The sequence below is a fragment of the Ptiloglossa arizonensis genome, chromosome 10 (assembly GCF_051014685.1).
Source record: "Ptiloglossa arizonensis isolate GNS036 chromosome 10, iyPtiAriz1_principal, whole genome shotgun sequence".
In the NCBI taxonomy this organism is placed as follows: Eukaryota; Metazoa; Arthropoda; class Insecta; order Hymenoptera; family Colletidae; genus Ptiloglossa; species Ptiloglossa arizonensis.
In genome coordinates this window covers 4464107-4490085 of record NC_135057.1, presented here as the reverse complement: position 1 = coordinate 4490085, position 25979 = coordinate 4464107, and the positions used below count along the sequence as shown (strand labels likewise).

General features: G+C 35.6%; 1 protein-coding gene across 5 annotated transcripts in view; it reads left to right on the top strand.

Annotated features, from left to right (window-relative positions):
- Positions 1–25979, top strand: part of LOC143152278 (putative RNA methyltransferase CG11342) — a 95463-nt gene that overhangs the window by 10841 nt on the left and 58643 nt on the right. The window contains exons 1-2 of one of the 5 annotated variants that reach the window (XM_076322212.1): positions 21515–21748; positions 21818–21919. The exons of the other annotated variants lie outside the window; for them this stretch is intronic. The gene's annotated coding sequence lies outside the window, so the exon portion shown is untranslated. Of the gene's footprint in view, positions 1–21514; positions 21749–21817; positions 21920–25979 lie in introns of those variants that run through there. 5 annotated transcript variants of the gene reach the window in all.

Sequence of the window (25979 nt, the reverse complement as noted above, 5' to 3'; positions counted from 1 at the left end):
CTTCGTAAATCCGGATACATGAAGCGCCAGACTGATGGATTTTCGAGATAGGCGCGAGGTCACTGGGTGCCGGATTGATAATTCCTCCGTAGATAGATGCGTGCGAGAAAATCATTGGCTGGGAGTACGTGACGCACGGCATGCTGCTACTACGACTTTCCTGAACAGCTTTGTCACCTTTGCTCTCACTCGTTGACGTGTGTACTTACACGCGCCGAAAAGATTCGTCGTTTCGCGCGACGAACCGCGATTACCGTTGAATTGCTCATCGGCGAGTATGCATTGCTGACTCGCTGGTAAAATACAATAGGATACGGTGACGCGAGTACACCGAGCCGTGGTACGTCTGCCTTGTTCCGTGATTCGAGAAAAAATTCCAAGGTGTCCCCTCTACTCGCAACGAGGAAGTTTTGCATCATTTCCGCTTCCCGAAACCGCGCCGATACATCTCGAGAAACGCGATTAGCCGCGATCCTTTTGCACGATTTTCTATCTCGTATTTCCGGTTTTCGTGGTAAAAGTTTTGCGATCGTCGCGATAGTTTCGTATCGCGGGATCTGACCAGATCGTAGAGATCGTTGATACATCGTGCGGAGTTCCAGTTTGTTATGCTGATTTTGCAAACGATGTATTTCAAATGTGGACAACGATTTTATTCGTTACGTGTACGGGATCGACCGTTTGAACGCAGAAAACGGAATATGAAACAAAATGTACAGCGACTGAATGTTTGGAATTACTTGGTAAAATGGTGTGTACGTATAGGTTAGGAAGGGATAGCCTTTCGAATGGATAGTTTGAGGGAGCTGACCGGGACACGAAAGATGTCAACAGACTTGGAGAAATTATCATCGTAGTGACACAATCTGGTAGGATAAGTAGAAGAAAAAGAGCGATTTTGCAATGATCTGGAACAGAGTTTCCAACAAACTGATTCTAATATTCTAGAGCCATTGGTGTGACTTTTAACGATCTTGGATACTTTTCGAAAAAGAAACTTCCAAAGTACGTGATCGATACTATATTCATTGGTAAAAATTGTCTTCCTATCGAAAATGTAATCCATACTTTTTAAGAAACTTTCGACTTTCGTAGTATAGTAGATAAATCAGACGTCTCTTCTTAACACCCTTTTTTTCGATTTCTTCAATTATTATTAATTCGATTCGTGAGATTCGATTAATTTTTATAAGATCAAATGAATTACAATTTCTTTAAATTTGTAATGAATTGAAATTTCCTTTAATTTATAATCGATACAAATTTCCTTAAATTTATAATCGATTAAATTTCCTTAAATTTCTAATTCATCATTTTTGATTGACCATCGTTGTCAAAACGTTGAAGTTTTCTTCGCGTCTTCTGTCGAAGACGCCCTAATTCGATCGTTAAGATACACCATTAAACGAAACGAGTCTTTCAATAGTATTATATTTTACTCGAGCAGAGAATAATGTTCCCTTTTGTTTCTGAAATTGTGTTTCATTTTTGTTTCAAAGTCCGTTACTGTCGAGAAGTTCGCGTAAGCGTTTTGCGACAATCACCGTTTCATGATTTTCTGCCTCTCCTTTTGTAATGCTTCGTATAAACACAGAGCGAGTTTAGAGGTTGCACGATACAGAGACACGAGCATCCTCGTGGTAAACTAACCGGACGTACGATTATGTTCACGGTCGAAACTATTTTTGTGGATGCCTCACGAGACGGTCCGATGCAGAGGAAAAAGTAATGACGTAGGCAATCGTTCGCAAAAATTGTTCCTTCCGGTGCGTTTCAACTCGCGGGCTACGGTCGCTGAACGACAACGGTTTTAAGGACGCGTTTAACACGAATACGTTATACGAGGGAGTGGGATAATTGCGAATCGCTAAGCAAAAACTCGAGTGAAACGAAAACTAAGTTAGAAACAAGTTTATTTATTATTACATCGTTCATGATATTTGAACGTATAATATATTATATTAGGTTGTTCGATAAGTTTTGTCGTTCGATAATACTTACCGAACAGTATTAGGTTGTTCGATAAGTTTTGTCGTTCGATAATACTTACCGAACAGTATTAGGTTGTTCAATAAGTGTTGTCGTTCGAGAAAACTTATCGAGCAACCTATTACTTTCGATGAGAACAACAAAAACTTTGTTCTAGATAAATTCGACCACTGTGGGTTAATTACCAACACTTTACGAGACAATCTCGACCGAGTCGATAATTAAATTTAATTGTCGCAAAAGTCGCATAGAAAACCATATGGTGCACCATACTTGCACCATCACTGCAGTTTTCGTATGAACACAAATTATTCATAATACACGATAGTTGCTCTTTCTAATGATAATTTTGTACTCTTAACATCTTCTACAACTGTTTTTAAATCCTCGATTTTGTATATTGTTCTCGTTCTTCTTTTATAATTTCGTGGTATTTAAAAACAATTTTTAAAACACGGGGTAATAGTTTTACGTATATTCATTCGTGAATATCTTACGATGTAACAAATATGAAAACATTAATTTACGACAGAAGTCAGTAACCGTGAAATAGAAAATACGTTAGCACTAAAATCTAATTTAAATTGTGTTTACGACAATTTATATAAATTTCAATTCTATCACTTCCGCTATAATAGTTACATGAAAATTAATAATAAGGAAAAATTACACGAAAAGTGGCGAAAAATTTTAATTGTTTTTCAATTGCACAGTGTGTATTGCATCTCTTTACCATTTGTTGCTTGACATTGGATACGTTCAGATCTGTCAAATGTAGGTACGGTAAATCTGCTTTCTTTTTTTAACAAACTGCAATAGATTTATGTTTATTCCCCTTTCTCCTAAATATTGAATCGGTGAAGGAATTAATCAAAAGTCAATTTTTCTTCATTCTACATTATTCTAATATTTCGTTATTTTAATATTTCGTTTAAGAAGCCGAAACAAGTGACTGACACAATAAATGACGAATTTGGATCAATTCAATGACATCTTATACTTATACGATGATATCTTGTGTTTTCAGTGATTCACAAAATATTTTTCCAAATTTATTTTAGTTATCGAGAGATGGAAGAGATGAGAGTATAAATATTTATTATTAAATAACTCAGTGATGATCGTCACAACAACATTGTCACAAGATTGATAAATATTGTATCATGTTTACTCGAAACAAAATAATTTGTCTCTGGAAAGGTTACGTTTGTAAGATACTATAAATGTAGAAATATTATTTTATATATTTAACTTTGTTGAAGCTATTGGTGGAATAATTTAATGTATAAAGAGAAAAATGAAATTTGTTTTTAATAAAACATTTAGTTTAACTCGTTGAGGCCAATTTTTACTCCCATTGAATATTCTTGTTCTTTTTCTCATTGTAGAAATTTTTGTGGGATTAATATGCGGTAAAATATCGATTATTCGTATACTGTTTATGTGTAAAATAAAAATTCGGTTGGAAAATATCCAAGTGAGTTTATATTTGCAAGACAGAAATGAACAAAGTGATAAAGAAAATTATATTTCTAAAAATAATGTTTCTATATAGTTTGGTGTCGAACATGTTGCAAAAACGGTTTTAAAATGATACAAAACTCGAAAAGAAACTAATCGCATGGAAGTATTCGATCTAATATTTTAAAATAATTGATATGCGTAATATTGTGCACACAAATGTAACAAATAAACGTTCTTCGTGTTACAATATCGACGTTTAATTATTTTAAAAAACTTATCTAAATATCCAATTTACCAATTAGATTGGAAAATACAGAGTATGTAAACGAGAAGGAAAATAAAGAAATAAAACAGAAATAAGTTTAAACGATAAAAGTAACAGAAAATTTTCCTCCAGAAGTCAATAAAATTATAATTTTAACGCATTATTTGTGTTCATTTTAAAAGTATTCCGTGATAAACATATAGAACTCAGTGTTTACTAAAATTGAAGGACAATGAAATTAGGATGAACTAACCGAATATGTTCTGACAATCTGATGCAAGACAGTGAAAACATTCGTTACCTCGTATCATTCATACGTTCCTCGACAAATTTATGACGAAAATCATAAATTATCACATTCCAACAACAACCAATATCATAAAATCTGTTTCGGATTATTTTCGTGTTTATGTCGTTTGTTATCCGCGTTATTAACAAGTCACGAATGAGGAAATTTTTAAAAATTTCATTTAAATTCCAATTAGATTCCGTGAATTATCTATTTGCTATTTATCGTTCGAAACATACTTTCCTCTTAGGTTTACGAAACAATCTAAACGACTATTTAGGTACAAAATTTTTCACACAAACGTTCGATCGGAAAAATTCCTGTTCCAATAGAAATGTATCTAATTGTTCGTCACGATTCGACAAAAGTAACTTTTTTCCTTCTTACTCGTACGAAAGGTTATTTATCTCTGTGCAAGATTTTCCATTTGTGAAATTTCATTTTTCACCGTGTTGCAAGTCGTCTTAATGTTGTCAACGGTGTTACGAATGCTCGGGGACAGAATTAATGTATCTAATTGTTCGTCACGATTCGACAAAAGTAACTTTTTTTCTTCTTACTCGTACGAAAGGTTATTTATCTCTGTGCAAGATTTTCCATTTGTGAAATTTCATTTTTCACCGTGTTGCAAGTCGTCTTAATGTTGTCAACGGTGTTACGAATGCTCGGGGACAGAATTAATGTATCTAATTGTTCGTCACGATTCGACAAAAGTAACTTTTTTTCTTCTTACTCGTACGAAAGGTTATTTATCTCTGTGCAAGATTTTCCATTTGTGAAATTTCATTTTTCACCGTGTTGCAAGTCGTCTTAATGTTGTCAACGGTGTTACGAATGCTCGGGGACAGAATTAATGTATCTAATTGTTCGTCACGATTCGACAAAAGTAACTTTTTTTCTTCTTACTCGTACGAAAGGTTATTTATCTCTGTGCAAGATTTTCCATTTGTGAAATTTCATTTTTCACCGTTTTGCAAGTCGTCTTAATGTTGTCAACGGTGTTACGAATGCTCGGGGACAGAATTATCGCGAACGGATGAGTTCCTGTCAACGGTGTTCAAATTGCGTAACAGAATAAACAATAATAAAGTACGTCGAAAATTTAATGACAAGTTTGCAATATAATTCGGAGCAAGTTCTGTTGAACTACGCGCCGTGTTGCATACCTACGTGCGATACGGCATGCTTCTGGTCTCCTTAATCTTTCGGCCTCGCAGTGTGATCCATAAACAGTTAACACTGATACGCGACCGCTAATTACATCAAACTGTGACGAAGGCTGGTCGATCTCTTTTCGAACGTAAGATGTCGACCTATCTTTCACGACTGCCCTATTCTGAAAAGTGTGAGCAATATATACTCACCAATACATGGAAACCACGTCTCATGACTGTACACTGTACGTATAATAATCTAGCGAAATATATACAGCACAAGGAATTACATTGTGACCTACGAATCCAAAACAGAAACTGTGATATGGCTACACGGTCCTGTAGAATTGTTCGCGTATTATGATCGTTTCAAGTAGTTACGAAAACTCATCGATGTATCTGCAAAAGGTCGATATTTGTGAAATATAACATTTTCGAACCGTGAGTTCGACTTTCTTCGGTAAATAACGCTCTGTGAGCGTAATTGTAAAATATTCAAAGAGAAATACAAAATTGACACAAATCCGTACAATTTTCGAAAATGGAATATAATTTTATGTACACGTCGAACGAGTATCGGTGTACGAATCAAGAGTTTGAAATAAAAAGTGTCCGGAACAACGTAAATTGAAGTAATATTGATTCAATGTTGTGGATTCTTGCTTGGTGTAGAAAATATAATCAACGTGTATATCTCTTTCCAAGCATTTTATTTCTTTATTGATCGGAATCGTTCTGAAAAAAATGTGAAAAGAGAGAGTTTGCGTGAGCCTTAACTTTTATTTTAAACAAACTCATTATTAATATTAAAAGAGTTTCTTTACTTCTCATACTTTTAAACCTTTATCCAGGTGGGGTTTAATCAATTTCTACAATGAATACGCAAATTTTGTTTCCATTCAACTAACAATAAGATACATTTTATCCATACATACATATAACGAAGCATTTTTATTCCTTCTCAAATTGGAGCGTTTCCATTACTATGTTTAACGATAGAGAAGACCGAATAGCAGTTGCAAAATTTTAATTAAAAAAGCAACAAAATGTTAGCAAAACTGTACACGTTGAATTGTTATTTTTTATACGCGTGAATATCTGCGAGCAAAACCGAAATATATTTAACCATCGAAACATTCCAATTAAAGGAGGAACGAAATGCTTGGAAGTACCTGCATACATATATGCTGTATTCTTAAAGTAATATTGGTAACCGTAAATATAAAAAACATGAGAATAGAAACTGAAAAGTGGAGAAATTGAAAATCTGAAAAATCCGTAAATCGTTCGCATAGTTTGGTCGACATTGCACCGTACTCGTAACGTGTTTGTAACTGAACGTAATTTCGCCATCGAAACTTCATCTTAATCCTATCTTTTGATTTTACGATCGATAAATAATCGCTGTCGGTTTTTACAAATACCGATTCGCGACTATTGCGTCACAGTGACATCGCGAACATCGTTTCCACTGTGTTGCAGAGCCCCACTTTTCGTAAGAGAGCCATTATGGTGCAACGGTCTCGTTTAATCAATTCGGATTGCACCCGATTACAAAAACTGGCTTTTAGATATCCGATCCCACTGAATCGTATCATTCACCGTTTTCGCAACGTGGGGAACAGCAACGTTCCCTGCATAAAATGGCCATCGAGCGAACGTAAACAACGAACGTATTCAGTTCCCTGTATCGAATCTGCGTTATTGCATAATGTTATAGAAACGATTGCAATCGCCCGTTGGTTGGTACACAAAAATATCGTCGGAATTAATAATTCAAATCGACAACGGTTTTCTTCTTTCTCCACTCGGATACATTCAATTATATTCACGTCAACGTTTCACGCGACGGACAATTATGTATTGCCTCATTTCTCGTAGCACGCTCTCGTACAAACTCAAACACAAGTAAACATACGACATTCTATGTAAAGCGTTCATTTTCGTAAGGGAGATAATACGTGGCGCAACTACACGTTTAGTCACGTCAGATTGCACCCGATTGTCGACTGCGGCTTATCCACACGAATCGACGATGTTCATCGAACGTTATTTATTATCTCTTCTCACTTCAACATAGAAAAGCAAGTTGTGTATATGTATGTGTATATATATATGTATATATATGCATTTCTATATATTGAAGAGAATAAGGCAAATTTCGTGAAAACCATATTGCTTTCAGAACGTGCCCTAATTTAGAAAAGTCAGGTATACAATTTTGAAATTGTCCCTTTTCGGGGTTCCTGATTCCCCCCAATTTCTGGATCGAAAGTTGCTGATCATCCTCTGTCATCACTTCGTTAACATAAATATGTTCGCGAGTACGAAATTCCTAGCAGTATCTTTATTAATTTTATTCATCTACGCGTTCTTCTACCTGCTATTAATTTTATTAACTTACTCGCTTATTTGTCATCTATTAATTTCATTAATTCGCGCGCTTATTTATCGTTCAATAATTTCGTTCGTTTGGCGTTCTTTTAGCTTCTTTTAATTTTATTAATTTACGCGCTTATTTATCATCTATTAATTTGATTAATTCGCCCGCTTATTTATCGTTCATTAATTTTGTTCGTTTGCGCGTTCTTTTAGCTTCTGTTAATTTTATTAATTTATACGCTCTGTCACGCAACGGCTACTAGTTACTAATTCTGATTAAAAATGGAATACACATTACGAATTAGTGACATCATTTTTTGCCCGCATTTGCAGAGAAGGTGATATCATTTATTACACATTATTGCATTAAGAGAATGACAGTGCATTAGGGTACAAGGGTGTGTTGCAATAGTGTGTCATTTAATACGTTGAAATACACTATCGTAATCGAAGTTGTTGCATTTTATTACGAAAAGGTAACGCAGCGATATATTTTTCAATTTCTACAATTTTATTCGTCAAAGTAATTTTCGTTGCATTCAGCAACCATCACCTAACGTCTATACAGTTTGTGAATACAAATTTTATACAATTTGTCTGTTTCGTTAATCGTGGAAACTGATGAAAAATATGATTTTCGCGCGATAATGCTTATTACAATAATGTTTAAAAACACGATTGTAAAACTGTTTGTGTATTTTGTGATACTCGTTGCTTCATTCGTGTACATAAGAAATTCTCGTGCAGAAATTCCGATTACTCTATGTATTAGCATTAGATTACGATTTCACAATTTCTACTAATAGGTATGTAACGATACCTGTTTTTCTTAACAACAATATCGCGATCGTGTACACTGCCGCTTAAAAGTTAAAATAAACGACTCTTCTTTCTCTAAACGTTTTACTGAAAATATTATCCTTATATATTAATTGGACATTATTTAAATATTATTCGGTACGAAAATTACAATCGTATTTGGTCGTAGATATTTTATAGCTGTAAATTCTTAACACTGTCTGTCAGTGAACTGTTTTAAAAACCGTGAAAATTTTTTTGTCGATATAAACTGTTGCTTAATAACGTTTTACTGAAAATATTATCCTTATATATTAATTGGGCATTATTTAAATATTATTCGGTACGAAAATTACAATCGTATTTGGTCGTAGATATTTTATTGCTGTAAATTCTTAACAGTTTGTCAGTGAACTGTTTTAAAAACCGTGAAAATTTTCTGTCGATATAAACTGTTGCTTAATAACCGAATATTATTATCACTTACCTATAAAACAAAATCAAAGTCGCAACAACTGGATAATTAATCGCTGGAAAAAACGCATTCGGTTAAATAATAAAACGCAATACATCGTGTTTTCTTGTGAACGAGTAGTATGGAAATATTCCGTGTTGCTTTAAATTATACTTTCGATACGCAATTGTTATCTTATATTCTACTTAAGTAATGTTCTTTTAATACGAAACAATTTTGACAAATTTAAATAGATACGATGATGTTTTCACTATCAATCGATAACGCGAATAAAAATTGTTTACTGGATGGCACGTAACATCCTTAGTTTGAAGAAACTTGTTTTAAATAATGTCCATTTAAATTACGCAAGTTGTCTGTGTATAGAAAAACTTAATTTGTATAAAAGTCGAAGAGTACTTGAAATTTTTATGCAGCAGTCTATGTCGTTTGATTTTTAAACAATCACAGAAATTATAATTCAAAAAAATTTGACCTTGAAACGAAAGTGTTTCTTAATTTGCCTAATCAAAAACGATAAAGATATGCTTATCCGTGTATAGGCTGACCGCACAAAATGTTCGCGAACTTTCGCGAACATGTTCTTGCTTAGTATTTATCTGGTGGAGACGATCAGTAAATGTTGGTCAGAAACGCATAAATCATTAACAATTGTCATTCTGAATGACTTTTGTTATTTATCGATTTTAACAGAAACTGTTGCATAAGTTTGTGACAATAATTAATAATCGTATTAACAGTACTTTATCATACGACTTCTTCGAATTAATGTTTCAAGTAATTTTGGATATAAAAAGGTTTATCATAAATCTAAACTGCATAAATTTAAAACGAAGTAAATGAAATCTTTTATACGAAATATCGTTGTATTAGATAGTGTTCATCGAACAGAATTATTTCACTTTCTTCGTTTTTTATATTATTCAAGATATCGAGGTAATCATGATCATTTTAAAAGGGTTCACGTATCTCTTTAGTTCTGTGCTCGATAGTTAAATTCTTATTCTTATCGACTGTAACACGACACAAGAAAGAGTGCCATTTAAAAAATTCAAGGTTACTTCGATATTACGGAAAACGTATGAAAAAAATGAATTGCTTTTGTTCGACAAGCATTATAGAATACAACGTATTTTGTATAAAGTACGTCTCTTCAAAATCAATATACAACAACTGATTTTCGATAGTACCTTTTATAACCTAATATTAGTTTATTAATAGAAAAAGTAATAAGAATCTGAAAGAAATAGTATACGAGAAAAAGATTTTGACCTAGAAAAGAAATTTTTTTTATTTATCGTTACTTTAGAAATTATTTTACTTTCAAGATTGCTCAATTAATTAAATGTACCAATACACTTATTGTTAAATGTGCTTATCGTGTTAGTAAATGCGACTCAGTTTCTGATGAAATGATATCGAATACATAATACATGCGAAACAGTAAATCTAAAGATAAATGTATCGACGCGTCGACATTATCGAGCAAATTTAAAATTAAAATAACTAATACGTTAAAAATTTTCATACATAACGTTATAATACTTTTGCGTATAAGACAGAACACTGTATCTATAGGTACATCTTAAAGTATGGAGTTTCGGTCAAAGAAAAAGTAAAATTGCACTTTTTGATTTTCTACCGATGCACAAAAGTGCATAAAACTAATATAGGAATACTTAGTATCTACAATTATTTAATTTTACTTTTTGACGTTTTCTTCTGTCTTTGATCGTTTAAAAGAGACACTTTGTCTTAGTTCTGTGAGATACGTTGTATATTTATTATATATATATAAATATAGTTCTGTGTATACTAAATATCTGTGTACATTAAGTTTGAAACATAAATTTATGTTTACAATATTGATTTTAGATGCGTAGATAATCTTCATCCTTTCTTTCTGGATAATATATTTTCCTTTGGCACTATTGTTTTTCCACCTTCTAACTAAAGCCCAGTCAATCGTTACTAACTCTTTGACTATTTACTTACTTAACAAATTGCACAATCTTGCACTTACTTAACAAAAAGTCTACAATCTGAAAACATAGATCTTTTACCTAATGTTTCTCCCTATTCGATTTTCCAACTATTGAAAAATATTTTTCAACACATCATCCTTTCTCTCATAGCTTATCTTATTTACTATTAACATTCTCGTATATTTCCTTTTTGGACATTTTTTATTCCCGAAGAAGATCGTAATCACACGATCGAATCGTTGATTCCAATAAACGTACGTGGGCGTTCTGATTGCCAAAAAAAAAAGCATTGCTTTTTATCTTACCTCTACTATTAAATAAAGTACTGTCGCTAAGAAATTCCAAACGAGTCGTTACAGGTATCTTTTCACGTGACAGTAAAAGTCCTGCCTTCAGTCGTTACGACAGTCATGATTTGTAATGAAATTATAACAGTGATCTGAACATTTCTGGCGATCGATTTTTTTATTTTAAGAACGATACGAACCGATGCTAGAATCAATTTATCACAAGCCACTCTAAAAGCAACGTCGTCACTATTGCAGCGTTATTATTAGTGACAAGTGTACAGGTACAGTCGAAAAGCCGATAAATTGTCACGTGTTACCGCCACGTGAAAATTGACCATAGCTTCGCGTATCACGGAGAATCGCGCACAAGTAGCAAGTTTTCGTAAGAGGGAGGGTTAACGCGGTGTGTCTGACCGACGCACGGATTGCGATTGATTGCGAGCATCGTGTTCCCGATGTAAATGTTGGCCAATGTAGATCGAATAGGCCGTTACGCTTTTTTCGATCGCGGTTGCACGAGTTAATGCAACTTTCCAGCCGGACATGGTTCACTGACTCGGCCGATTGGTGTCCACGGTCGAGAGGATACGATCACGGAAAATTGTAGTAAATATTTCGCGTCGTTGACCGTGAAACTACCGTTTTACGAAGTGGCTGCACGCCGTCCATTAAAATAATATCATCCTGGCTGGAGGTCGGTCGCGCGATATTTGTGCAAACGAACCGAGAGCTCCTTCACAGCGAGACTCGTGTCGAACTATTCCCGCATATATTTGTCGCGCGTGTGCTTCGAACGTGAACGATAACTCGTAACGATATCTCGATTATTGCAAGGGTTTTTCGGATCGGAAAATTTCTTCGAACGAGGTTCGTGATCACGGTAATCGATCCGGTGAAAAGTAGCCACGTTTACACAGTGTATCTCCATTATCCATGATCACCGGTTACAACTCCCTCTACTTTGGCTCGTTGCTAAGTGACCATCCCCTCCACTTGTCGGTGCGATGCAACGAACGAGGCTCTCGTGCAATAATCGGGGTTCCGTTGTAGGGAATTCTTTTCACGAAATGTAATTACTCATTTCCGGAGTTAAAGAGACAGCGTTCACCGTCGTTAAGACAGCGGATTGTAAATGCTCGTCGGATCAAATTGAATCGTAACAAAATTTCACGTACTTCCTTCAACTTTGAAAATACTTTTCTTTTTGTAGAACAATCGGGGTTCTACTATGAAATTGTACGTAGATATTTAAACTTTGAAGATGTCGTTTTATGCAACAATCGTGGTTCTGCTGTAAAATTTTACGCACACAATTGATTCTCATCGATTGGAAACCAGGTTGTACAATGTATTGAAATTGTCGAAGAAATCTGCAACGTCTTACAATTTTCGGATATTTGAAACGTAAACTTTTACGTAGATTGGTGACGAAGTTTGCGTTGTTATAAATTGTGAGAATATAGAAGCTAACTTTTGCTTTCTGGGTAATGATTTATAAATTAAACAGAGAAATAAATTTATTATATTTTTCCGTAGCGATATAAATGCATCAACGGGTAAAAATAATTTAACCGCGACTTTTTAGAATATTACCCGTTCGTCGCGTTATGCTATCATTTCGGTACACCTTTGACATTTTCATACGAACAAGTTTCGTTACTCTTTCAAAAGTTACACAGTTGGTACTGTCTGACACACATTTTCTCGTTGCCCGCAGGAAGAAATGCGAAGAAGTAAAATTAGGAAATCGTTCCGTGCGAGATACAAGAAATTTTAAACCTTTCGAAAATTTCTCCACGTTTCGTTTCGAGTCAATTTCCACGACTGGAGAAGTACACGTTTCATCGTGCGATATTATTTATCCCGTAGAAATTGATAAAAATTAAACGACAAGCGACAAGTGTTCCAACGAACACGACGAATACTCGAACGGGACAAAAAAATTACGATGGCATTGATTACGTGATTGGGCGATGTCCAAATACTGTTGGGTTCTCTATCGATTATGTTGCAACGTAACGGTTTATGAAACACGGTACCACCTTTTCGAGGCTTATTCTTCTTCAAGCTGATCTCCACGTGTCGATTTGAATATTGCTTTTCTACCTAGAGGGCCTCTGTTGCGTCACACGGTTAAACGTGTTTGTGTAACATGGGACAGGAGTTTTTGCGCGATGCTCGATGTACGTCTATGTACTATAAATAGAGATTATACCGACGATTGGGAAATAATAATATCGCTTTGTCGAATTGAATATCGGGAATCGTTAGCTCGAAGAACCAACCGATCACAAGGAAGGAACCGTGACATCGATCTTACCGACAACTGTATTCTCAGACGTATAACGATCTTTTCAACGACCGACTTTTTCGGTGTATAATTTGCGCGAGCATTAAGAATCGTCGAAATTTTGAAACGAGCTAATCGACGACCGTCTTCTTCGGACCCGTGCTAATTCTTCAAAATAAGACATTTTAATTTCTCGAATTAGAACATCTATTCCACACAATGCTTCCAAGTTTACCATTAAATATTGATTACCTATCCCTATGCCTAATCGATACATCCATATACGAAGAATATTTCTATTTTAACGGTAAATTATTATTCCAACCTCTTTAAAGACGAATTATAGGCATTGTTTAAAGTAAACACGATATCTGACGATATTATATTATTGAGAAATTTAATCGTGTACCGATATCTTTGAAATTGTTACGACTTATCGAGTCGAGAGGAACTATATAAATGTATGAAATAAAAGTCCGATAAAATTTGAAAATAAGAGTGCTTCCTGAAAAACATTCACAGGGCATCGGTAGTTATCAAAATTAACATCTTATACGCGATACAATCCAACCGATTGCCGATAAAACAAAATAACATTGGCAAGTTACACGTGATTTACTTTCCTTTTAATTATACGAAGGACATAATATTATTCCCATGTAATTGCATCCGGTGATTACGAAAGTAATGTTAGCATTTTTTAATATCTCTTTTCGTATATATTACAAGCGATAAATATAATTTTACCATGTTCCCGACGCGAGTCCATTTCGAAATTACCGATTCGATTGAGTAATTGAGTCTCTTTCGATCACTTACTTTACCGAGATACTTCGGTAATCTTACCAAAGACGGATTTTCTTTTTCATTTCAATATTTTTTTGAATATTCAAACGCGGTTAGAAAAATACATACATATTTATACCATTTTGGTCACCGAGAACGGTCTCGTTCGTCTAGCGATAGTGTTACCCGAGTCGAGGAGGTTTAATCTGTTAATTGTGGAATTTAGTTTTAAAAATCTTTCATGAGGTGCGTACTTAGAATCAAGCAACGAGTTATGCGTATACGTGTCAAACGCAGAGCAAATGCATTCATTGTAAATTTTACACATTTTTATATAATATATATAATATATATATATATATGTATATAATATATATAATATATATGTATATAATATATATATATAATATGTATAATTTTATATATATAAAAATGCGTAAAATTTACAATGGATGCATTTGCTCTGTGTTTGACGTATATTCAAGTATCACGTTGCTAATATATATATATTTAAATTGTTATCAAGGAATATCTGATATAAAGAGTACGATATCCCTGCAATTTGCAAGAAGGCAAGATTACTCGAAACAACAATTTGCGGAATACCAGATGTAACGAAAAAAATTATCAATTCGGTTTGTTAAATGGGACAGATTGTACGGGGAAGTAACCGAAATACCAAAGAAAATAATCAAACTTTTCTTTCATACATTATATTTATGAAAATATATTTCTTTCGTAAATTTATAAGAAAGGCAAGATCCTCGAGGAAAAATTCGATAAAAAATCGTTTTATCGACAATACAAATAAAACGTACCGTTAAATCAGACTTTTATTACTTTTTATTAAAATTTCGACATTTTCCAATAAATGGTAATTTTGTATTTTACACGATAAGTATACACATCGAATGCACAGAAATTAGAGGTTTCGATTGACACGTGTACTCGTCAAATGCAGTTAACCGGTTAACCCATTCACTGCTAGGCAAATTTAGAGCGTTTTGCCACGAGCGACAAGATTTTATCTCAAAGAAAAGATTCAATTTCACAAAATCTAATAATATTTAGTTGCAGATGTAGTACTAAAATGGCATGTACAGTAATTTGAAAATGTAGATATCGTGTCTCTGGCGTCACTGTATAAAATTCCTGTACCGAGTGCCGCTTACGAGATATCTCGTAATGTTTCTTTTCTCAATGAAATGTTTCGTACACAAAGAAGTTTTCTTTCCTTTTCGATGTCTAGGAAACCATGTCGGATGTATACAAAGTAAAAACGATGAAAAGAAAGTAGATATTTTTATTCAGTACGCCCCAACAAGCCAGTTCTCAGCATCGATTTCTTCTTCGAAGCTTATCGTACGCAATCGCAACGATAAAAAACTATATATATATATATATAATTAATATATTACAACCGAATCATCTAAGCTATTATCTCGATAATGGAAAGTGATATGAAATTTGTTCGTCTTTGAAAAAAGTATTACTACGTAAAATGTTCGTTCATCCTTTCAAAGAATTCCTAACCCAAACGGCTGTAAACTTATTTCGTAACCAATTGCAATCGTTTGAAACTCGTAGCGCAAACTACGAGGTATCGCCTAGTCGACAGTGGATGGGTTAATGGCTACAATTAACGCACCGGGGTTACAAAGTTTCTCGAAATCTTTATTTGCAAAATGTCGTCGCGAACGGGTCTCGCTAGCCATTTTCACGTGGCTAAACGCGCCGGCGAGATTTACGATCGGGGACCCGGCGGTTTCGTTAATTACGCGTACCCGGACCGTCGAACAATAACGAACGGTCAACCACCTTCAAGGTGGTCCATTGGGCACAACCTTGTCGCCTCGACGTCCAAGAAAGCCGCGATAAAACCGTACATACGTACAGTACGTACGGCCTCCGAGCTGACGTCGGTTTCCCGACCTCGAGACGCGTCTTTGCGGGAACGACCGCGAGTCATGGGCTACGAAATGGTCACGTTTCTTCGATTAAAGCCGACTAAGGATGACGGCGGCGGTCGGGCCGAGGTCCGAAGATACACCGACTTCCGGCGCGAGTTTGTCTTCCTTGAAAGGGATTACGAGCACAAATAGAGCCGGGCCGGGGCGGGGTGGGGCGGGGACTTAAGCGTCCGATGCCCAGTGCCCCGCGCGCAGCCCCCCACCACCATCGAAACCTCTACAGGACTGTTATCTGCCCCCGATAGAGCTCCCCTTGTGTCAGGAACAGGAACGTAAACGCGGAAGTCCCTACCCGGTCGACAGCTCCGTTTCCGGCGATAGGAGCCCTTTATCGGTCGTTCCGGAAGTCTTCCCGATTAAAAATGCATTTCTTCGAACAGCCTCGTGCGCCACGACGGAAACGCGCGCGTTCGTGGCTTTAATCTTCTCGGTGAGGGACATTCTCACTCGGGAATGTTTCTAGTCGAAATGAGGAATCTACCGTTTCGAGATTTCGGTTTTTAGTTTTCCGTGACGATATTTCGGAGTACTTGTTTCAAATGTTTTATGTCCGGTTAGTGGGTAGGTTTTTTTGGGAGAGTGGTATCTAAGATTTGATGTTTAATGTGTGAGACGGCTTGATTTTTATGATTGTTTTGTATTAGGAATGGATATTTCGGTAGTCTCTGATAGTTCAATTCGATATTTTAACGCTTTCGATTCTCTGTTCTCGGGTCCTTGGAAATATAGGTAATCGTTTTATAACACGGTTAATTGGCTCTTTATTGTGGTAAACTGTGCGATTAAAATTGCACGGAAAAATAAGGTATCTGAACTTTTCCACTTTCCGAATTCTTGGAAACTATTGTGTGCAGAAAAATAAATACGATATACGTATGTATATAACCGTAATAGTGGTCAATGTGTGGTTCGTTATTAGATATTTAATCATTTCTTCAATAGTGTACGTAAAATAGAATATGCGATTCGTTATTAGATATTTAATCATTTCTTCAATAATGTACGTAAAATAGAATGTGTGGTTCATTATTAGATATTTAATCATTTCTTCAATAGTGTACGTAAAATAGAATATACGATTCGTTATTAGATATTTAATAATTTCTTCAACAGTGTACGTAAAATAGAATGTGTGGTTCATTATAAGATATTTAATCATTTCTTCAATAGTGTACGTAAAATAGAATATGCAATTCATTATAAGATATTTAATCATTTCTTCAATAGTGTACGTAAAATAGAATGTGTGATCCATTATTAGATATTTAATCATTTCTTTAATAGTGTACGTGAAATAGATGTTGCGCATACTTCGTGAGCAAATAATATATAATGTACGCACATACAACTTCAAAGTTAAGTAAGGTTACATAAAGTAAAATGTTAATTATAGGAACTAATCAATTTCCATCACTGTCAACGTCCAAAAAAACCATTCCATTTCTTCGTGGTCGAGTACATCGCAATTTGTTCTAGAAGTTGGTGTTGTTGAATATTGCAAGTAAAATGTAACTTCAATTTTTTCATTTCAAATTTTGAACGAATGTACAAACTTTCCTTTATCAACGAATTTGAATTACACTCGGTGACAAGCTCCGCAAGATCGTTTTTGCTCAAACAAACTTCTAGACTCGTTGCTATTTATTTGTATTATTAAATACCGTTAACAAAAGAACCGTGCTATACGAGGGATGTCACAATTTTGTTCAGTGTTCAATAGGAAGGCTACTTGTAAGTATGTTTGGATTTAACGGTAGAAAGTTATTCCGTTATTCGAAATTTAAAGGAATTTCAAATAATTTTTGAATTATCGCTACTAAACTACTTTGCAAGTAAAAGGTTACTAATTTTTAAACGGGACATGTTACATTTTCGTCTTCCTTTAGTCGTAAAATATGCTAGAAAAATTTGCACAAGAACGTGTCGAACATCTTGCATATTGGTGCTTTATACAAATCATTATCGTATCGTGTATTTCTAAACACGTGTGCTAGACGATGAACGTGCAAAATATAAACAAAGTATTTTTGTCGCGTTCATTTTTGTTTCTCTTCTAATCTAACATTACGTTTTCGAAACACGTCGAATATTTCCAAGACTGTTTCGTTACATCGTTATTTCGTAGAAAGAGTTATTATTATTGAAGTTTGTTCGATAAAATAATGTGATTGTATTTTAAAATTGATATAATCTTACAATAAGATAACGTTCTACTTGAAAAAATATTTCAAAGAGTCTTATTAAAAGTGGCCAAGTCTGCCAACACATACGTATAGATTTAACTTTGAAGCTGTTTTTAACATTACAATACGAAAGTAATCGCTAAAATTGCAAAGAAATATTTTTAATTAAATTCCATTATTGATGAAAACGGACAATGTCGTCATGTGGCAACCTGGTGCAAATTCGACGGATATCAGGAGTTCTAAGAAATGTGGAAACCATTGTTTCGTTTCTAATTACTATTTCATTGGCAGGGTATCGAGTCTGAATAACAAAAGTACGAAGCTAACGACTCGTGTCCATAGTTTGGTGTCTGAAAATGTATTACATGTTACATCCCAGTAATTCTTTCGCAAGAAGTCTTCTAATTGGAATCTTTCGTAAGTCGAGTACGTTGCAATCGTTATCTGCAACTTTGGTAACAAGTATTCGAACAATGATCGTTCGTGGAACATTTTTATCAGTCGGTGATTCGAAGCGTGCAACTCTTTGCACTCTCAACCTTTTTGAAGGAGCGTTTGTAACCGGACGATCTCGATCGATACCTTCGTCCCAGAGCCACGATGCTCTCCGAGAATTCAGCTACCATTAACTTACGCTTTTATAAACCACTCGTCGAAGGTTGAGATACTGATTTATCTCTGTACAAGTTGGATTGAATATTTCGGTATCTCGCTTGCACGATGAGAGTATATTTCATAGTTTTATTTATAAATCTACCGAGTGAAAGAGACATCTGTTCGCGGATTTGAATTTAGCTTGCTCGCGCGGTCAAAGTATATTTTAGAGTTCTGCAACGAGCATAAATTTTCTCCGAGAGGAAACACTATTTCTTTGAAAACTGGAATTAACGAGGTTCGGTCACATCGAATATCTTCTCTGGAAATAAATCAAGTTGCTATTAAATTTGGATACGAATCGAGAAAACGAACTTTTTTCCTCCGAACGCGATCGAAGACGGATAAGATTTGTTTAAATATTCTACGTTGCGTCCCGTTATTTCGGCGGGATTCTCGAACGCAGGTGCATTTTGCGCAATGCAGACTCCGCGGCGATACTTTTTGATCGATCCAGGCGAAACAGATGTGTGTCACTGTGTCAGTATGCGCGCGCGTGAATGTCCGACATGGTTTTCGACATCGAATACGAGACACCGATAGAGTATACAAACGAAATGGTGGAGCTTGTTAACCGGAGTTAACGTACCCATAAAATCTATCGCGTTGCCAGAACTCCAATTCGATTCGAGTTTTTAGAAAGTTTTGAATAACAGGACAATGGTTTCGGAATAAAATGGACAGAAATCGTGTCGCAAGCTTTTCTTGGTCAAGAGGGAACACATCGGTGAATGAAACGATTTCAATTCACAAGATTAACTATTTACAGGGTATGAAGAAAATTTGTTTACCATCGTTAAGATCTGTACGTATATTCTGTCATTTTTATAGATAATATCTACGTGGAAATTTAAAAAAGAATAATTCCTGTCCTCATTTTACGCTTAAATAAAAATAAATAAGATGGTAAAAATTTAGTCGCGATTGTTTCTATTTCTCTCGTCGACATTTCTATTATCGTTATCGATGTTTTCACAATGTTATATAATATCGTTAATTTTCTAATATATTGTACACTTAAATATGTAATTTCAAATTGTACAAGCGACTTTAACGTTTCGAATACCTTCTGTGTTCCATTTATTAATTACTTTCGAATTGAAATATCTGCCAAACTGGAATAATTCACAAAAGTGTTGCACGTTGTACACGGTCATTATCGCGTTCGAAAATCGAAACAAAATTAAGATGGCATATTTTTCCAATCGAATGGCAAAATATTTTTTTCCACCATACTTCAACAGTTACCACTTTTCGCAATATCCCGAATTACCAAAGACTGGCGAAACGTTGTCCGATTGAAAAACGACGAAATCTCTATCGCTGCGCACGCAAGGTTTATTCGATCGTTTCAATGTTTCTTCCTTCACCGCGAGAAATATTTCGTATCCTCGATTTCATTCAAAGAGTATCGAACGAGAGAGTTCCTCTCCGTTGTTCGAAACTTTCGTCGTCCGGATATTGAAAATCACTCGGTAGCGTACTCGAGCGTTGAGTGGTTAGAACAAGTACGGACGACGCTGAAGAAAAAAAAAAAAGAAAGAAGAAGAAAAAAAAAAAGAAATGGAACCACGAGAGAATGAATACCGCGTCTAGCGACAAACCAAATCCGTCGTCGGGCCGTTCTTTGTCAGGCGGTTCGTCTCACGTAGGTTCGTGGACATTGAGAAACGTTGCTCGGGAGATTTCGGAAATCCGATCAGCGTGAAGATCAAAGAGGAGCGTGTAACTATTTAGATACGATTATGCGTGGCGGCCGGTACGGCCACCGCAGCTGCATCTTTATCCAGACGAATCAAAGGAAGGGCGGACCTCGAAACCTCGAGAACGACCTCGCTCGAGGTGGATTGCGACATCCGACAATGACGGCCCGAAGCCAACAGCCATTCACCGTAATGTCCGTGGACGTTCAAGCGGCGACACTTGCCGTGGATGCTCCGGAGAGTGCGATTTCCTCTGAACTTAACCCTCCGTCGACTACCAGGGTAAATATCGCCGATAGAAGAGGTCTCCATTGTACGACTTTCTGTGTTTCCGGGTTAGACGAGCTTAACGGTATCCTCGTACACAGGATACGCCGAGAAACAGGATTACTCCTTGCGGTGAGGCTAGAAGTGCTCGCTTCTCCGCTTTGCGTGGCTTCCTCTCGGAGAGAAATCGCGGGGGAGGAAAATACGATTCTTTTAAATGAACAAGAAGGCTCGATTGATCGATACGTAATCGTTTTTTTTTTTTTATTGTAAATTCCCAAGTGTCTTTACAATTTGTTCAGCAAGAACATTCGGTAAATTGTGTTATCGGGGTTGATTAATACGTGGATGTTATCCATATGGAGAACATCTGTAAATGTAAGGTGAGGATAGCCTTTAGGATAGTAAATCCTTAGGATGTTTCCTATTCAGTCTGCGGGGCAAACTGGTTTCGTTTCGAACCCAGTTTTATATTTGTATAATGTTTTGCTAATTAGCAAAAATTAGCTTTTCTGCTAATTCGTTAGGGTGATTGTCTATTCTTTTCTTGTAACTCTTGCAGCGAGTATTGATTTCGTCGGTAACTGTTTTCACTTGGACGTCCTTCCGGATTTCGTCGTTTCGAACATACCAAGAGGCATTAGTTACTGTTCCAAGGATTATGAACTGTAGCGACTCGAGCTTAGAAATGTGGCTTTTGGCGGCAATGCCCATATCTCGATGCCGTATGTCCAAATGGGCTTTATAGTTGCTTTGTATACTAAAAGTTTATCGTCAAGACTTAGTTTAGATTTTCTGCACGTAAGTCAGTACATGTTGCTCCTTTTAATGCGAATTTGATCGGTTTTAGAGCGTATGTCATGTTTGCAGGTTCAGTCCAAGTGAAGTCCCAAGTATTTCACCGATTTGGTTCGAGGAACAGGAGTATTATTAAGTTTTATTTCGGGAACAGTACCTTTCTTTAGGATTAAGGTAATGTGTTTACACTTGTCCGTGTTCACTGTTATTTTCCATCGGTGCAGCCATTCTTCAAGTTTTGAGATACGTTGTAAAATGTTGGACGCTGCTGTTGGGTCATTATTGGCGGATAATATAGCTGTGTCGTCTGCGAATGTAAATGTATTTGTTTCACTGGTGGTTGGAATATTTAATGTACATAGTGTATACAAGAAAGGGCCCAAAACACTAGCCTGTGTATACGTAATTGTAAAACGGTTTGTATACGTTTGCGGGTGTAGCAGTTCGATCGAGTATGGCGCGTTAATTTTTCATTTAATTTCTTTTTTAACACGTAAATGTTTGGACACGATGGAATCGGATTGAAAGGTTCATTTGTTTGTTACGATGTAAATATTTCTAAGAGTAAGTATGATAGAACGATTTAAGAAGAATATTTATATTGCAGCAACGAAATAAACCGGATCGAAAAAATTTATTTCGTTGCTGCAATGTATTAGGTTGTTCGGAAAGTCATTTCGTTTTTTTTTTTTTTTTTTTTTTGGTGAAAATGAAACACGATTTTTTTTAGAGTGTACGAACATTTTATTGAATTATACATTCTCCATTTTGGATAACGAAATTGACTTTCCGGACAAATCGATAAATATTCCTAAGTAGAACGACTTAAGAAGATGTATTTATATTGCATAAACGGAATAAACTTTTCGATCCGATTCCACCGAGTGGAAAAACACTTATAAGGTAGGTATTTATATAAGGTAGGTACGTAGGGGTCCGAAATGACCCAGCAGTGCGTTAAAAGGCGCGCGATATTCGATCAAATCGATACATTTGTAAATAGAAACAAAGTAGTCTACAATTACAAGACGTCCAATTGACCTTCCTTGTTTAATTTCAAAAATCGATTTATCAATATGGGTGAAATTCTTATTAATAGTTAAAATTTGTTGGATACTTTGTTTTATATATTGGCGATAACGACGTTAACGATCCGAGGTAATCTAGCAACAAGTTTTCCGAACGTATCTTCTTGAATCTCCTTCCAGACAATTTTTACAAATCTCCGTGACTATTTTTCAGAATTTCCATTCTTCGTTTTCACTTTTCGGTCCGTTTCGTCCCCAAAATTGTTCGATTGCTAATTATCATCCTGCTTTAATCATTACTGTCTAGCAATTGGCATCAAATATTATCTGTTTCGTTAATTACTAATTGTACACGAGAGTATAAGATAAAGAATAGGAGTATAAGTAACATTGGAAGATCTCACTTCGATTATATTTTGTACATTTCGAATTCAGCGCGACCGAACGCTCATGGATCATAATGTAAGCTCGTATCGCGTTATTTGTTTTCGCTTATTTCTACGAGTCGTACCATACGACGGATAATAATAATCAGAATATAAAAATAAATGGAATCGTTCGTTCCATATATTCGTCATCGCGTAAAACTTTGTTCTCACATTTATCTTCGTTGTCTATCAGCTCGTGAAAAGCTCCACTGTTACTCGATGATCGGTTGTTTCCTTCGGAGATCGTGCAGTAACTATCAGAAATCGTACGACAGAATGTTGTAGAATTTTCGAGATACACTTTTCTAAATTGGAACACGGTGAATTTTTCTATCGGCATCGGATATGTTTTTCTCTCATGGAGATCTCTCCGAAAATCGTCAAGAAACGCATCTTCCAAGCTGTGCTTGCTTCGTTATCGCTCTAACGTAAACGAGTAACATTCGTGAGGGGTCCGAAGAGACCCGAACGTCTTCGACCGAGTGTTCTCGGTCTCTCGGTCGGTATCGATGTTTCGAGATCACTTCGAGAACGCACGAGAACTCCTAATCAATCGGTCGCAACATAATTAACGCGTTCGCGTTGGCATGACCCGCAGCTTCGCGCAGGCTGCAATTTCTTGAGCGCGTTTCAACCATACTCGGACTGTTATTGTTATTCGTGAGCTACAGACGCGTGAAATAAATGATTTACGAATCTTTGCATCGATATTAGGATTTAAATCGGAGAGAATTGTAGAGAAACGAGAACGAGTTAAATGTGTTTCATTGCTTGGAAAAGTTTAGTTTTTTTTTTTATCGCAACGAAACTATTCGAGAAAAGGAGTGAATGTTTAATTGTCAGAACTTGGTATAAGTAACGATGACCGAATCTTGCGATCGACACAATGTGGGTACTTGAATGTTTGTTGCTTGTTTCGTTGCTGTTTCAGATCGAGTACTCTTTCATTTTGTTGTAACATTGTTTGCATCATTCTCTGGTAGGTAGTATTTTCCTACGAAGTGTTATTTATTTATTGAAAATTCTAGCGGTGTCGGTAAATTCTTATTGATAGATTTGTTGTACAAATTGTAATTGTTGTTTCTATTAATTCGGTAGATACGAAGAGTACTAGTAAATCGTTAGAAATAATTCCTATCCATTAATATCAAATTGCAGCTATTATCTTGAACGAACAATAGATAGAGAATGTCTTTAGATTATAAAAAAGGCTATAATTCGAAAAGGTCAGATATTTGAATAGTTTTCAAACTCTTTGCATGCAGGAAAATTAGAAGATTTTTATTAAGCATTATCGTATACATGACTTTTTACCGAAATTTTGTCGAACAAATATTATCTTTCTAATAAAAAAAAGCATGAATATATTTTTGATCGAGAAATAACGCGTTGGAGAAGTTGAGTTAAAGAGTGTCCTAAAGAATTATATTTCTTTCACAATTATCCAACGAACGAACAGTTTCGCCTACACCGATTATAATTATTAATAATATATCATTTGATGAATTGTGATTCATGCAATTCCATTCTTTACGTAAAGGACAATAGAAGAACAACGAAAAGTCAAATTACGTTTCGGTCGTTTCCTATGCAGAAAATTCAATTCAACGTTACACGATCACGAATAACATTTGAATTGAAATTTCAACCGCGCGCAGAAAAAAAACAAAACAAAAGAAAACATGTACCTGGATGACCGAAAAACCAAACGACGAAGACTGGAACGTTATTCGTCTTTTGTTCGTGCGGATCGAGAATAAAATTCCAGCAGCCACGATCAATTAAACGCAATACGGACAATGTAACAAAAATGATTGCGACTGTTTTTAATTTTCATAACGCGTTATTTTATTCGTAGCGTGTGCAAGCACCGAATACGTTCAATTACGCGTACCGAATATGCTGATGCGCCGATTGTTTTGAATATCGATACGATTCTAATGGCACGTGTAAGTAAAGTGTAACGCGAGTGTTAGTAAACGTTAGTAATTGAAAGCGGCCTGGAGAGGTTGCGCAGTCACGCTCGTGTATGTCGAATCAAAGGCAAAGTTACAACACCTCCGTCTGTTTCGTTTCTTCGGTACCGACGAGTTTTCGAAGGACGAACAGATAAGGGGCAAAAAAGTTTTCGTTTACACTACACCGTCGTATCTCCCTTTGTCCCCAACAGAAATAAACTTATCACCATACTGGCCTCTCTTTTTATTCACCGGGACGTCTACGTATGCTTTACAGGGCGATGTCAATGGAAGATTAAGTGGTCGAATTTTTTAAACGAAATATGAGCGAAACCGTTTCCTCTACTGGTAACCGATAACAGGCCCACGATACGTCGTAGTTTTGCAATTTATCGTTGCGACGCTAGCTTTAACGTCTCATTAAGCCATCTGGTTGTAAAAAGTGAATCATCGATACGTATTTGTGAATCACACTGTTCTCGAACGCTTTTGACGAAAATTATTTACGAATATTTATGTAAAATTGATACGGATCGATGAATCGGAAAATCCACCGAATAATCGATATATGGAATAATGGTTTTACGAAGTATTTATTGATATCGTAAATATGCTTCTTAAATCTTCCTAGCGTTTGTATATTTACGTTTTCGATAAGTGTGTTCGTAAGACGATAATTATTTTTGTTTGGTAAATATTTGTGTTGTATTTCGAGTTTCTCGACGTTAGTAGCATCGGTTATTATGATTTCGAGTGTAACAAATCTTTCGAGCGTAACCGCATGTGTATTTACTTTTATTATCGTGTAATTGTACGATAA